The following is a 14,234-nucleotide window of genomic DNA, read 5'->3' as shown; positions in this document are numbered from 1 at the left end:
TATAATAGACAGAGTAAGATAATCGTGGTCTTTGTTTGCTGAAACAATCAAAATAGTATACTTTATACAAATATATTACAATCCAAGTTGTCAAAAGATAGATAGACGATGAAATAAGAATTTTGTTTTTTTCCTTGAAATAATAATTTAATAAACAAGAATTGAACAACAATTGGTCTTCCCAATTCCCATGACCATTATAATTCACACGAGCCGAAAGTACTTTTTGTTAGGTGGATTGATATTATACGCGTCATTCATGATATAAAAATGTAAGTATTTATTCTTGATATTGATGAAGTTTCAACGTAAATAACGTGAATTTTATGTATAAAATATTTTAAATTTATCTATATACGGTTGTAATTCATTTAAAGTTACCAATAAATTATTTGTCAAGGTTAAAAACGAGACTTTTTCATATCAAAGAGGGGATAATAATATGTAGTACTAATATATAAGATCAAATTCAAAATATATCGAATGACAAAATTATTCACATTCAAAAATAAATATAACAAGAATAAATTTAATATGCTTTCATAAAAAAAAACACTAAAAATGAGGTTGGAATTGTGACTTTATATATAAGAATGCCCCTATAGAAATACAAAAGCCAAATACTATCCTAAACATAGTGTGATCATACATTTCTGGATAGTGAAGCTCCTAATGAAAGGATGAATTTCCAAATTTTAGAATCACTATATTCGATAATACAGAATATATTAATTATAAGTTTTAACATCAATTTATTATTTAATTACGAAAAATAAATATAATTTAATACAAAATTGTGATATGTAAGTTTTTATCCAAGTGTTTACACTAGCTCGCCGTCCTTCTAGGTATTTACATGTTTAAATTTGGTCAGTATATATTAGTTGAACTAATGTTTAAATTAAATTAAGTTCATAGTGAGGATAACAAAAAAGGAAAACAAAATATAAATCAAAGTCCTATTCAAGGTAGGCCATTGATGTGTTTGTCACGTAATCATCAATAGTTAGTCGACAAAAGTAAACATAAATTATGTCAATAATGACAATATAACAAAACAAAAGAAAAATCAGAATTGGCCTTTGTAGGTGTATTAATTTTTAATTAATCACATGGTAAGCACTAAGCATGTTATTATTCTAAGTTTTTCTCTAACATAAACGTAGGAATGAGGTTGTGACACGTGGCGATTGGAAACGTGAACAATGACTAGATTAGCCAGGAATCTAAGCGATTTGCTTTATTGGCTAATTGTGATTCACTAAATTGACTCTTTAATTTATTAATATAGAAAGAATATTTGTGTTAAGTTTCACAAGTACACCTTCGTTTTGATTTATGTAAATTTATTTTGTTTATTAATCGGTTTCAAAAGGAATCATCCTGTGCAAATGAGAAATTTTTATAAATAGTCATCACAAAAATTATGATAAAACAACCATTTTATATTATTTGTGATAAAACAATCATTTATACCAATAGGTGTAATTGTTGGTAGGAAATAAAATAGAGGGAAAGTGAAATTTGGATAACACATAAGGCAAAAATGTATGTGTTCAGTGATGAAATTAAAATTCCTTAAGAATACACAAATATCTTGTAGAATGCAAATGTGTGAAATGTTCAAATTAAATTTTGAATTACATCTATTGGTTGACTAATATATCTCGATTGTAGAGGATATAAGCCGACTTTAAACCTAAATGGTAATTGTGAAGTTATTGAGACATGATAACATATACATGTATGTGTGATATGGATTGGCTTCAGTTTGAAAACAACTAACAAACAAAAAATTAATTTTTTTTAAAGAGAGGAAGCTATGCGGCACATAGGTGGATAAAATGGAAAAAATAATAGCCACCTCTCCCCACTTTGACTAGTGAATAGTGATGAGGAACTAACTATTATTTTCAAAAGTAAATAATATATAATCATTTTATAATAAACTTAATAAAGATATCAATAAATTAAGTATTAAAAAAATACGTTCTTCTTCCTCATTGAACCCTATGAATCGTTTTAGGAATTTGAATTCCATAAGTTATTCATGAAGTTGAAATTTTAATATTTTTTTTACATTTTAATTTGAGTTAAATTTAACTTATATACATATTCTAATTATGTTCATGAGTTCGAATATCACCAAAATACTTGTCAATGTGAGAGAACTCAAGGAAATGATCTTTAAGTTCATGAAATTTACAACTAAGAACGTAAGGAATTTGTATGCTAGATATTTTTTTGGTCAAAATTTTGAACTTTAACATTGTATGCTTTCATATTTCTATGTTTCAATAATTAAAAGTGCTTAATTTTACTAAATTTATTTTTAAAGTATTGATAAAATTTAATAATTAATATTGATAAATATTTGATAGAGATTAAAAGTACTTACTTTTACTAAATTAAAAGATCTAAACTACTCAAGTGATAGGGTGAATGGTTGTGGAGAAGGCAAATTGAGGGTTGCAGCAATGCGTGTGTACGTATGAGCATATGAGTGTGTGTTTTGAGAGAGAGAGAGAGAGTTGATGTACAATTTATTTCTTGAATCTCTATAGATGCATCGTGCTCCAGATCCAGATTAACTTCACTGTGATGATCACAGACTACATATCATCTTCAGCACGAAATTATTAATTGCTTGGTAGGTAGCATAGAACTAAATTAGGTATACTCACGAGATAATTTTGTCACTAGGATACAGATGATCTTAGTCACTTTGCTGCACATTATAGGTTGATTTCATGCCGATGCAATCCATGCCATGACTTCATATTGTTCCAACACAAATGAAAACAAAGACATCAGGAATTAAGAAAAATATCTAAAATCATTAAATATTAACTTACTCCTTGCAAGTCTTGTTATTCAGGACCCGATTCACTGATGGGGTACTATTGATGCTCCATCTGTATCAGCAAGCTAATACATTATTCAGAGAACATGACACGACATTTAAGCAAGAACTTAAACAAGGTTAGAGTAAAATATGAGAGCTAGTTAGAGTCGATGGACTAATGCCTGTTGAATAAATTCTAACAGATCCACATCACTTAGATTGATGCCCAAAATACACGGAGTCTGTATTATCATCAAGAAAACAATCATTTTCTTATGAAACACGTGCAAGAGAATCTAGTTAGCTAGTGGAGTATTTTCCTAAAACATGAATGATTTCATGAATAGTTTTCCAAATCATGTTGGAAGCTATTCAAGCTTCAAGGCCTTACAATAATTCAAAAAGAAACAACTTCTAGCATTGTCTAGTTACTGATGGTATTAGAACAAAAAAGCTCTTCCCTTATAAGTTACAATTCATAATTTACTTGCTATAACCAACCCAATTAAAACATAAAATGGAATATACAAAGAGAATAGCATTGTTTAGAGGATCTAAGAAAGCTCATAGAAATTATAGGTTGATTCAACATTTTTCATGTAACTAGTTCTCTTGTTCAGTAGGAGGCTTAAAAGATCATAGAAGGTGGCTATGAATTCTAGCCGCTCTGTAGGTGTATTGGCTCCTTCGTTTGTCAATGGTATTTACTTTTTACCAAAAAAAACAACATAAAATGGACCTTAAGAGACAATGCGCACAAATGACACATGAAAGCCTTAAGATGGAGCACAGAACTGATATAAACTGTGTTATTGATACCTCAAAACAGAATAACTAGTCTGAGAAGAAATGTTTTTCATTCTTTTTTTCCACATTTAGACAGGCATATATCCACCGGAGGGAGGAATATAAATGTTGAAGAGATAAGCTATAAGTTGTAGTAAAAGGTTTGAGAATGTAGTAGGTGAGCAACTAATCCTGTATCAACAACTACAATCAGTACTACAATACCTTTCCCTTCTAAGACCGATTTGCAAATGGTTTGCATGTACTTTACTTTAGGAATGTATAATATGACAGAGACAAGTATTAGAAAATGTTACCGCAAGAAGTGTGACAGATTTTAGCTGCTTGTGAATCAGATTTATGTTACTGCTTCAACCAAAACATATAACTTCATGTTGCAAAAGTAAGTGCAATGTAAATGACAGTTTTCTCAAGTTCCATAGACTGGTTGTGACATGAAACTCCAAACAAAGATCGTAACTTACTTGGTAAATGATCTTGAAGCTTGAGAATGAACATTGCAGATCCAACCCCAGTTTTGAATTTGGTAACAGGCATGACCTGCGAAATCATGGTCAAAGACTCAAAATCAGTGTTACCTATGACCAAAATAAACATACCATTTCTTGCTCAGAATCAAGATAGGTTGTTGTCCTCATTTTTCCAGATAGGACCTGATAATTCAGTAAGTTACAAATTCATTCATCTGAAGCATGCTGTAGAACATGACAATGAGTATAATGTTCAACGAAGATAAATGTTAGAATCAAACAAAAGATCATAGTCCTTGACTATGTAAAAAGGAGTGCTCATCTATCTCGACGTGGGCCTAAGTTTCTACACAAGAATAAACTCCGCCAAACAGTCACAAAGTGATGAAGCAAAAGAGAAAGCACCGTATATCACTCATTTTCTTCAGTAAGAAACTTTAAGATTTTGTTTGTGAAAATTCTGAAAATTTGAATAAAAAATGTCAGGCATGACACACAAGCAAGATGGAATTTGAAAGAGACTATTTTGTGGCCCAGGAGACTTGGAAAAAGACATTGTAATCTGTAATGTTTTCATGATTAATAAGAATGCTCTAAGATAATCTTGAAAACTGGGTGAAAGAAATGAAGCTAATTAACTGAAACATGCAGTAGAAAAATTCAGCTCTTATTCACGTCAGGAATGAATGGCAGCGCAGGAATAGTTTACTTTCTTTTGACTCCTCATCATGTGTACTTGTGCACTCCCCTAGAGCTTGTAATTTGCTATTCCAAATGTTAACAAGTTTCAGTTTCACACTTGACCTGAAGAGAGAAACATCAGGTCGTGTGAATTACTAACATATTTGATTGAGATAATATCAGAACGAGACCTAATCCTCCCAAGAAATTTGATAACATTACCTTTCATCAGAGAATACACCATCACCACAACTTGGGGTGGAAGATTGATCACATTGATGGGATGACTGTCGTGGAAGCACCAAGCAGATAGCTTCTGCAGAATGATGCAGTCTCCTTACAGCTCTAGTTTCTGCGTGATGGAAAAGAACAATAACTAGTTGCACACATTTTCTAACATCGTTGATTATTAACACAAACAAGCACTCAAGGACTAATTACCTGGCCTGAGTGGCACATCATGAACAGTCTTAATATTCTTATTTCCTGCTGCCTTTCTTGAAAACTCAGTCGTGGCAAATAACTTCTTCTTGCCATGGTAAAATGGCGGAGCTGATTGACTATTTCTACAATTGCTCTCACCGACAAAGTCACTTCCAGTCCAGATATTCGCGACAGTATCCTCAATAAAGAGAAGGAAAGGGCACCCATCGTACAAGTACCATTAAGAACCAACTAGTCACCACAAGAGATTCTTGAAATACACATCAAAATAGCTTTTATCAGATTAACACAGTCAGTATCAATGGTGCCAACAAAGGGAGTTCAATGCTACACATCATTTCTGGCAAGTTGATTGCACATCTAACATGAAACAAAAATGAACAAGTGACATGTTATAATTGACAAACAAGAACAAGGGACATTTAATATCTCTATGAGCTAGCTAAAAGTACCTAAGTACCAATATGTATGTTCCAACTCAACTTTAGCTTAGAATAAATAATCAAAAAATATCTTCATACAGTTGTGATCAACAAAAAATATATTTCATCTCTCTCTATTTATATATGTTTTGGGACGCGGTACAGATAAAGAAAGTATTTTATTGCAAATAAGGCACCAGAAATGCGACGTACATGAACATCATACAATAAAAGCAAAAACAAAATGTAAGAATCAATATTTTGTGTCGTGTAAAGCCATCCCAGTTTCCTCAATTACAAGTAAACCCACAAAACAATAAATAAAAGGACATCTGTAAAGAGATAGTAACGAACACAAACCGTCAAACAGCCAATCAGTTGATCAATGCATGCAACCCTATATACTACGACAACCATTCCAAGTTATGAACATAATAGTTGTCAATCCAATATTTTGCAAAATGACTACCATATCTTTCTCTCCTCAGTATCAGTCCATCTCATGAGACACCATATCCTTCAGAAGAAGGTACAACTAAAATAATAAATTGAGCAGAACTTATGCCCATCAAAAAGCATTAGATCAATGTCAAAGAAACTAATACTTACCATTATCATTGACCTTAACATAGCAGATCCCATGCCTATAGCAAATGGAAACTGGATTAAAGTTCAACCTAGGAGAACACAACTTATAAGAATAACAAACATAAAAAGAACAGTCCTACAAGGATGTAAATCTCATGGTAATAAAGAAATAGTGTGTGATATAAAAATATTCATTTGAAACTAGAATGGATCATCATACTAATAGAAGAAAAGGTATATATGTAACACAAAAGTCAACAATGGTGTATTTATATTGTTGATGTCCATGTATATCCACTATATAAAAGGAATTTCTGATTAGTTCAACGAATAGTAATGTTGAATTTGCAAATTTACAATCTTCGATTTTAAATTATGTTCTTCTTGATCGAAGACGTATTGTAACACCCATATGCGTCGATCATGATCTATAGATTAATATAGCCGCTACTAAAATGAGACTTAAAATACATGAAGATCATGAGGGGAATTTATGATGAAAGGAAAGTACCAGAACAATTTTTCTTTTTCTTAATGAATTAAAAAGAATAAAATCAAGAAAATGGGAAGAGAAGTACATTACTTAACAGGCGAAAGCAAGGGAAAACAAATTCTTGAGCATCCTTAACATACACTGCCAGAATGACAACTTAACTTATTTTTAAAAAAGTACTTGAATTTTCTTGAAAAAAGCCAACAGGTTCTTGAAAAATTTCTTTTCTTGAATTTTCCTTAGAATATTAAGATAATAGATTTAGGGTTTAGGGTTTTGATCGGACATATCTCCGAAATTCCAACATGCAAGAATTCCTTCGTTAATTAAGAAAAAGAATAATATAGGGGTGGCTCAATGCCCTTTAATAATGAGGTTAAAATTGCCTATTTGAACTGGTAAATACACGCGTAGTTGATACGCAAAAAAAAATAATTACTACATACAAAATATATTATTTTTGTAAATTTTTATTCTACTACTTATATATTTTCTTAATAAAAAGAGTTCATTGTATTAATAATGTGAAACTTATTATCATCATATATAATTTATAGTATTATTTAGTTTGTGTATATTTCATAAATCGATTCAAAATATGAAATTTATGATTCAAAATTTTAAAAGTAAGTATAAGATTATAAATTAATAATTTATACATATTAAATAAATTTCTTATAAATTAAATATAAAACTTAGCTCAAAGAAATTGAATATCAAATGTATATTTATCTCTACTGGCCATAATCTCATTATAAATTTTGAAAATATTTAATATTATTTTATTTAACTTAACCTAGTAAAATGGCATTTTTTTTTTTTGTAAGAAAAGAGTAAATAACATATAACAAAACAGTTTACAGGGTCATAAGTTATGGCTGTGCCACTACAGAAACAACCGAACTAGCGGAGGATGTATGTACAACCTGCCTAACCGAACTAGTATTAGACATTAACCTACTGGAGTGGGACACAACCTGCACTCTTCTACTATACAACTCTCCATTCTTGTCAGCCCGCAAAATATCCGTCAAGGATGCTAGAGAGTTCCAAAACAACATAGTGTTATTATTCACAAAAGTAGTAGTTATGGCGACAGCAGCTAAAGCATCCGCTAGTTTGTTTTGTTCCCTGTAAACATGACTAACCCGTGGATCACCCATTCTGCGGAGGAGGTACATACAATCAATTAACAAAGGAGAGTCATGAAACAGAGGGGAGTTTAACGTACATGTGTACCAACTGTAGTGAGTCAATGTTAATCTCCAGATGCATCATCTCATATTGCATGCAGTGCTAAGGTGAGTCCTAGCAACAGGGCCCGCATTTCCGTCTCAAGAGGCTTTGAAGTAGGACAAGTGTCTGTAAATCCAAGAATCCAATCTCTGACACTATTCCTAAAAACACCCCCTAAGGTTGATAAGCCTGAGGCAGAATCAAAACCAATATCTGTATTAAGCATAAAGTTGGAATTTGTAGGCGGGTTCCACTTGACATACATGCGCACAGAACTACGATTTGGTTTTGGATTCCCCGCCATGAACCAGTACTCACCTGCCACGTTTGCAATGGACGAAGGTGTTACCGAGAAAGGGTGCCTCTCGGAGATATATTTATTTCGTGCCAATCAAATAGTCCAGAGACAGAAGGGAAAGAAGGTTGAAGCGGGTATGCGGTGAATAAATCTACCACCCAAAAGTGTTACAAAGCGAGACAACCAAATTGAAATTTCCAGCAGAGGAGAAGTACCCAGTGAATCAATTTGTTGATTAACTCAGACCATAACGATGCTAATTTAGGACATAAAAGGAACAAGTGAGCACATGTCTCTTCTACTCGCAAATCACAAAGCACACAAAGAGGGGATTGGATAATATTGATGCTATGGAGAAAACTAGAGGTCGACAGCCGTCCATGGTTGAGAAGCCATAAAAATTGCTTAAGCTTAAGAGAAAGGTGCATTCCCCAGATCCAAGAGAACTCAACATTGGTAGTCGAATTCAGTTGCAACTCTAAGTTAGTTAACTTCTTAAGTTCTGTAAAGCAAGACTTAACTGAGAAGATGCCTGTCTCCGTCAAACCCCAAGAAATATGATCAAACGATATTGCAAATCGGGGAAAATAAACAGAGTCGATTGATGCCATGATGTTATGGGGTAATTCAAAAGATAGCTCATTAAGAGACCAGTTGCGAACTTGTCGCATATTAGCTACCGTTAAGGTGGTTTCTCGTTCTGTCAGAGGTCCCTCAATAAGCATCCGCAGACTGACACCTGGGGTATACCAAGGATCATGAAAGAGATTGATATGATCTCCTCTAGAAGGCCGCCATAGCAATCCATGTCTAGAGTTGGCCCAGCCAAGCTTCAGAGTTTTTCAGGTACGAGAAGCAGTAGTAGGCCTAGTAGAGCGCTCTAAATATTTGTTGTAGAGAATCTTAGCCCAAAGGGAGTTTGGTGATTGGAAAAGTCTCCAAGCAGTTGACGCAAGAAGAGCTTTATTTTTAGTGCACAAATCTTGAATACCCAGTCCACCACTATCATTTGGTTGAGTAATATAAGACCATTTAAGAAGATAAAGCCTTTTATGGGTGGAGGTAGTTCCTCAGTAAAAGTTACGCTCACAGCGTTCCATCTGATCATATGATCCGGGACTTTGATAAGTTGCATTACGTGGTTGGGAAGACTGTTAAGAGTAGATCGGATAAGAGTGGCTCTTCCCACAGCAGAAAACAAGTTAACTTTCCAACTCATCAAACGGCGCTTGAAGTTCTCAAGTAGGAACTGAAGGTCATTCCAATCCACCTTGTTAACATAGATAGGGTACCCTAAATATTTCCCAAAACTTCTTCCTTCTGTCATATTGAAAAAAGAAAGAGCGAGCAATTTATTAGGTTCTGCAATATTTGAGGAGAAGAAAAATTTTAACGCAACAACAAATTAAATATTTTTTTGTATATTTGAGTATTATTTTAGAGGTTTTCATGGTTTGTTTTGGAGTGATTATTGGTTAAAATTATAATCCAAACAGTCGGTATTTAAATTTCTAAAATCAAATAAAAAAATAACTATAGTTCGATTCGATTTAATTCGGGTATTTTAGTTTTTTCAATTTGAAAGCAATAAGTGCGATGAGAGCATACATCTTTCAATAGACACGGACACCTCGTACATGAACAATCCATATAAAAGCTATTGTAGATTCAATTAATCAATTAAACAATATTAGAGTTATTTTTACACAAATAAAGAAATTTAAATAGGCAAATACTAAAATCATTATACACTGAAGATCAAAAGAATACTAATTTTTTATAGCAAAAAATAAAATGAAAACCTCAAGCTCAACAATTGTCTAACTACCCATGGAGGAGTACAACTAAATTATGTACCAAAAGCACTAACATGAGTTTTTATATTTTATTTATGAATAATATTTAAATAATTATAAAATTTATGGTAACTCGATTCAATTTGGTTTATTTTAAAATAAAATCAAAATCAAATTAAACATTATTGATTTTCTTAATTTAAAATCAAATCAAATATTAAATTTTAATATGTCTGATTCATTTTACGATACAATTTAATTTTTCAACCATAACGATAAGCAACCAAAAGTATTACAATCATTTTAAATGTTTAAATGCTATATATTTAAAATAATCAGTCATTTTTTAAATTGCAACGTTCATAGTTTAAAGGATAAATTAGCTAACTAGTCAAATATCTAACATAATTATTAAAAGCATCTACACTTTAAAATAATTATTAAAAATGTCAAAATGTCAATATTTTAGCAAAGAAAATGCATCCTAATATAATTCATTTACCTTCCTTTTATTTCTCAAATTTATCCAATTTTTTTACTTCATTACGTGTGAAAGTTAAAAACAAAGACCCCATTAATACTTTTCTCTCTCTCAATTTTTTACTAAAATTCTATCCTTTCTCTTTTTCTCTCTCTCACAATTTCTTCCATTATTCCACATCTTTAACTAACGTAAACCTTGCGTTTTCTAAATCAAATTCCTCCATTTTTCGAAAAAATCTCAGAAATCATTCAAAAGATTTTCAACCTTTGTCAAAGTGAATCCGACTGATTTGCGATTGTTTCCATTAGGGAAGAAAATTTTGAAATAATCGATTAAGATTTTGAAGTGAATTGGATTGATTTCGTTGAGCTTTGAGATTGTCGGTGAAATACAAAAACGATCAGGTATTCATTAACTGTTGATTCGAAAATGGCTATTGAAAAAGTGATTCGAAAATGGATCTGGAACGTTTTTTATATTTTGGATCTGAAGATCTTCATAAGTTACTATCTGAATATTGAATTTAAAGGTTAGACAGTCACTGAGGTATTCAATTTGTGAGTTTCGGATCAATATCTCATCTAAGACACTTTGTTGGACGACATCAACAATTCTAGTTATCTTTTCAAGGAATTGAAGTATTTTTGCATCTTTCTCACATGCAGAAGGACCCAAAGGAAATGCAAGTACAAAATCATCAGCCATATTTCAAAGTTAAAAAATAATTATTGACTTTTTTTGTATGTTGGATGCTTGGAATACAAAATAATTTGGAATCTGATTTAGTAGATGTTCTATAAAATAAACTTTGAATACAATATATTTTTGGAATACATAACAAATAAGAAATACATTTTTTTTTTAAATACAAATTTTGATTGTAAATTTGTATGTTTTTGATGACTGGAATACAAATTTTGTTGGAATTTTAAGAAAGAATATACGTTTTTGAAAAATATACAAATCAATGTTGTATCTTTTCTGAATGAACACGAGTTTACATAAGTATATGGATACAAATATTTTTCTTAATAACTACAAATAAATTTGGTATACCTATTGGAATGAATACAAACTAATAAAAAAAATACAAATGTCATTACATGAAAACCACAATGAATACAAATACACATATCATAATTCATACATATTGGAATGAATACAATCAATTACTTTTGAAATTGTAACTGATGAGAATTTTAAGTGATATGTTCCTTTTTTTAAAATATTCTATCCGTGATTTTCTCCTTTCTATTATTAAATAATTGTATTCTTTCAAATCAAACAAACAAAAGGAAATACATAAATCAGAACAATAACAAACTAAAATATTGACATTTTTAATAAATATTGAAAATGTTGATAAGAGGGTCCATTAAATGCTAAAATATTGACATTTTAAAATTTTTCACATAAAGAGTCATAAGTACATTTCCTTCAATTTCTTCTTCTTCTTGGATCAGATTTAAGGCACATCACCTTAACACTTAATAAATAAAATAGAGACCATTTTTGTTAGGATAATTATATCAAATGATTATTCAGTCAATTTAATTATAAAAAAAATGGTTAATTCTTCTCCACCTTTATTGTCGTCGTCTTCTGCTACCAGTTTCTTCTTTTAGATTCTTTTTCCTCTTCTTCTTCCAGCTTTTTCTTCTTTGTAAAAATTCGATGTACCACGAATATGAATAGTTTTTAGAAAATTATGTATCAATAGACTCGAAACATAAAAAAAAAATCATATCAAACGTTTTGAGATAGTTTAGATGTAATTTTGAGTTGATTGAGATTGAATAATCAATGTATATTTCAAGTATACTCAGAGTATATTCTATGTATAGTTATGTTATATTCAACTTTTAGAGGATGTATGATATATAATCAATATATAATTCATATATAGGTAAGTTATACCGTATAACGTACTTTCTATGATTTTTCACAAACTATATTATATGATCACAATATATCTCTTATGATTTTAGCTATTTTTATATAAACAAAAATATAATTATATTTATCATATATTAATCATTTTATAATATACATTTGAAACTATCCAAATATAAATTTGTAAAAAGATTACTAAAGGACAGAAAATATCACGTATCTTCTGACTTGTTTATATGAGGCATAATACATAAGCATGATCCTAACATAGTTTCAGCGGACAACTATACCTTTCAACTTTAAGTATGAACAAGTAGGCATTTAAACTTGTATAAAATTGAATATATAGACACACATGTCCTATGTGACATAATACATGTAGGACGTCGCATAGGACATAAATTTTTTATGTAGGATGCCATGAAAATGTGTGTGTTTTTTTGTTCAATTTTATATAAATTTAAATAACTACTCGTGCACATCCAAAGTTAAAGGTCATAGTTACTGACTGAGGCCAAGTTAAGGATCGTGTATTTATGTATTATGTCTTTAAATGAAGGCATAATACATAAATTGGACCCTAAACTTGGCTTCGAATTTTAAGTATGACCTAAAACTTTCAAAGGGCATAAGTAGGCACTTCAACTATCCCAATTCTTAAACAAAAAAACAACGCGAATTCAACCTGGCATAACGCGTGATTGAGACGCAATTCAGGCGCGTCAGGGGTATTTTTCGAGGCCGACAACAGTAAAAAAAAAAAGCGAAAATGACAATTTTACCCTTAATGAATCCCTTTTAAATATATCTTTATTTTTTTCAAATCAAAATCTCATTTTTCTTCTTCTTCTTCTTCCTAATTCTAGTACTTAGGCTTTTTTCTCTTTTGTGCACAATTTTTGGTCGTTTTTTTATGTAATGGCTTCTAATTTTTTTTGTCATTGTGTAAAAAGAGCTATAACGAAGATTTCTTGGTCTGCAAATAATTCAAGTATAAAAAAAAGTGAATTTACATTCATGGTGACAGCTTCTACCAAAAATAAACTTTCAAAAAGCAAAAATTAACATAACCAGACTAAATTGAGGAAGAACAACACATAAACATCCAAAAGATAAGAACTTTGACCACAAATCTTCACAATTTTACTGTGATTTACAAAGAAATTAGGGCTAGGGCTCCGCTGATGTTGAGTGAAAGTCGAGCAAATTGGGAAAAGAAAATACGACCCTACCCTTTTGTATTTTAATTTCTTTTTTTTAATTATAAAATACGTGTAATTTTTTAATTACGTGGCAGCCACTGAGTGGCTCAATAAGCCACGTAGGAGCGTTTGTATATCACACAATTTGGCTGTTGGATTCGCGTGTTTTTTTGTTTAAGAATTGAAAAGTTAAAGTGTCTACTTGTGCCCTATGAAAGTTAGAGGTCATACTTAAAAGGAAAAAGGGCCTGATATACCCCTCAACTTTGTCATTTGGAGTTGATATGCCCCTCGTTATGAAAGTGGCTCATATATACCCTTACCGTTATACAAACGGCTCACATATACCCCTACCGTTACAAAATGAGCTCACATATACCCTTCATTTAACGGAAGTGAAAAAGTTAGTTTTAAATTTATATTTTTGACTTTTAATTTTGTTAAAAATTATTTAGGGGTATATATGATTCTTCTAGCAAAGTTCAAGGTATATTTTAATCTTTTTTCATACGTAGATTATTTTTTGACTTCTTTTATTATAATTATTTGAGTTTCTTATTCTTATTTTATTTTTT

General features: G+C 31.0%; 1 long non-coding RNA gene across 2 annotated transcripts; it reads right to left on the bottom strand.

Moving 5' to 3' along the window:
* Positions 1-2,444: 2,444 nt before the first annotated feature.
* Positions 2,445-6,276, bottom strand: LOC107059735 (uncharacterized). 2 transcript variants are annotated; one of them, XR_001472860.1, is made up of 5 exons: positions 5,245-6,276; positions 5,026-5,155; positions 2,856-4,926; positions 2,685-2,774; positions 2,445-2,596 (listed from the first exon to the last, which is right to left on the bottom strand). It is a non-coding gene; the product is annotated as an uncharacterized lncRNA (long non-coding RNA). The 2 variants fall into 2 exon arrangements; XR_001472859.1 differs by having other exon boundaries at positions 2,685-4,926.
* Between the last annotated feature and the right edge of the window lie 7,958 nt (positions 6,277-14,234).

This window comes from Solanum tuberosum, unplaced genomic scaffold (genome assembly GCF_000226075.1).
Source record: "Solanum tuberosum cultivar DM 1-3 516 R44 unplaced genomic scaffold, SolTub_3.0 scf00004, whole genome shotgun sequence".
NCBI classification, from domain to species: Eukaryota; Viridiplantae; Streptophyta; class Magnoliopsida; order Solanales; family Solanaceae; genus Solanum; species Solanum tuberosum.
This window is presented reverse-complemented; position numbering and strand designations above follow the sequence as displayed.